Genomic DNA, 2,645 nt, shown 5'->3' with positions numbered 1-2,645 from the left:
GGAAAAGCAGCAGCAGAACAAAAGCAGACCTCCCGCTGAGTTGGCCTCCTCTAGGAAGCCCACCAGGAAGTTTGGGTAGACTTCAACTTGCTTAGTCAGGTGACAAGAATTACATGGCCACACAGCTGCATGGGAGGCTGGGAAGTGGAGTCTGTGGGCTGGACATGTTATCAGATAAGATTAAGGTTCTGTTATGAGGTAAAAAAGGGAGTATGGATATTGAGTAGGCAACAAGCAGTCTCAGCCACTCATGCCAAGAAATGCTAAGATCTAACATTGAGGAGTCAGAGGGCCAATCAGCCTCACCCCAGCTGGAAGACTCTTTGCCCTACTCTTCGATGAATCCGGGCGGGCGAATCTGAGAGCAGGAGCTTGGCAAAGAGGGGTTTGGGAGAGGCAGGTTGGAGGGGGCTTATTCTAAGACTTGTGTGCTACAGGAGCACAATATATTCCTAATATGTCTTTGGAGGTGACTATTTGTGATGGCTTTGGGGCAGTTGATGGAGATTATGGGGGCACCCAAGCCCCCCACACCTGCCCCCACTGAAACGAACAGATCAATTGTTCTGTGTAACAAGATTTGGGGATTCCTGTGGTGGTTTACAAGACCGGTAAGCAAAAATAGGGGAACAAAGAAGGAAGGCAGTGTGACGGACAGAGGCCAGCAGGTCTGCGGCCTCCAGAGAAAATCTCCCGGGAGCGTGAAGGCAGCAGGAGGCACTCTGGGAACAGGGTTAGGCTTTGACACTGCGATGTGAGGTAAGCCCCAGTTCCTTCTCAGACCTTGAGTCCACGCCCTCTGTTGACAGGAGGTTGGCTCTTGCACGGGTGAACACACGACACGCTGCCTGTGTCATTCACGTCAAGTCAAAGCCAACCTGGGGACACAGAGACGCTCACTTCCCAGGGTGGGGGTGAGAAGGAAGCACAATCAAAGGCCGCTGGGTCCTGGTCCTGCCCAGCGCAGAGAGACACGCTGCTAAAGCTCGATTCACTCTCCAGAAGTTCCCAATTAGCCAGCTTCAGTCTGATGGCACGGTTCCTCTTCAGAGCAGACAAATGGGGGACAGGGCAGCAGAAAGCCAAAAGCAGCTGGAGAGCACGAGTTATCTCATTAATCTGCATGGGCATGCCATTTTGCAGATAAGACAAACTGAGCTGCAGAGGGATCGAACAGCTTTCCCACAGTAACCCGGCCAGCCAGTAGTACGGCTTGGGGAAGGAGCCATATCTGTCTTCCTAAGCCAGTAGAGGAGGGAAACTGGGGCACGGAGAGGGAAGGCCTTGCCCAAGGTCACATAGCAATTCAGCAGCAGTCAGGATGCAAGGACTCCATCCAGATCCCGGTCTCTTCCAGCCAGCTGCCAGCCTGGGAAAGCTGCCCAACCCTTTCACCCACTTTTGCCTGGTGTTGGGGGAGGGGAGGTGGTTGTAGGGAGAGGCAGCATGATCTCTTGAGAAATCCACTCAGGCGCAGATACTAGGGGCTGAACTAGTCCCCCTTGCACCCCAAGTGGGAGTGGCATTCTGAAAGCTGACCTGAAAGAGACAATACCTCTGAGGACAGGGGAGCTCACGGTGGGAAGCCAGACATGATGCTGCTCAGCCTCCTGTAGGAATGATCTCATTGAACCGTCATGAGGCCCTGTGAGGTGGGCACCTCTGCTGTCTTCTGTTTTTCCAGGGAAGAAACTGAGGCGAGTAGGATTGAGGCCCCAGGACTCGCAGTCCAGTGCTCACACTCCCCAGGTAGGTGCTCCAGGCAGGAGGGCCCTGGCCGAGCACCCATAAAGGAGGGGTGAGGAGTGTGGGGGGTGCCCAGAGCCCGGATGCTTTCCCAGCCTGGACTGGAGCTACTCCCGCCAGTTCCCGGAGCAGCCAGAGCAGGAAGGCAGGAACAATGGGCAGCCGGCGGCAGTGGGGCGCTTGGTTCCGGAGGCAGGGTGGAGCCGGCTGTGGGCGACTGTGGGAAGGAGGACGCTGCACAGACTAGCGAGATTAACACTGTATGCCAGGACCGGAGCCAAACGCCTTAGCTAGGTTATCTCATGGAATCTTCACCTTATCCCTATTTTAGCCCCATTTTAGATGAAGAAATTGAAGCATAGTTTAAGTAAAATGCCCAGGGTAAGTAAGAGGTGAAAGTGAGATTTGAACCTAAGCAACCTGGCTCCGGATCCTATGCTCTTAGCCACCATAAATTTTACACACACACACTCGTGCTACATATATTTTTTTCTCATCATTTTCCTTTTTCACATCATTGAGAGCTTTCTATGTCATAAATATTGTTCTCAGTTACCACCCTTGTTTAAAGTCCTACCATGCTGGGAAGATCTTGTCATGTGCCCTGCCTCCACCCCATACGTCTTTCCCACCTGCTGAGGGGCCTGGATTTCCACCATCTATGTCCTGTCACTGAATTTAGGTATGCTTTCTCTAAATTGGTGATGAGAACAGTGACACCAAGGAGTGGGCTGGTGTGTGCTTAATCCTCTCCTAATCTCCATCAGAAACCCCTCCGCCACCCCAAAAGATGCACTACCTAGATAAAATGATGTGCTTACTATGCAAACGAAGCTTTAAGACAAGCCCCTCCCACTGCCAATCTGATTGCTGCACCCAAGCCCTTCCCACAGAGAATT

This window comes from Pteropus medius, unplaced genomic scaffold (genome assembly GCF_902729225.1).
Source record: "Pteropus medius unplaced genomic scaffold, Ma_sr-lr_union100, whole genome shotgun sequence".
Lineage (NCBI taxonomy): Eukaryota > Metazoa > Chordata > Mammalia > Chiroptera > Pteropodidae > Pteropus > Pteropus medius.
The sequence above is the reverse complement of the archived record's forward strand: the minus strand, read 5'-3'. Positions refer to the sequence as shown.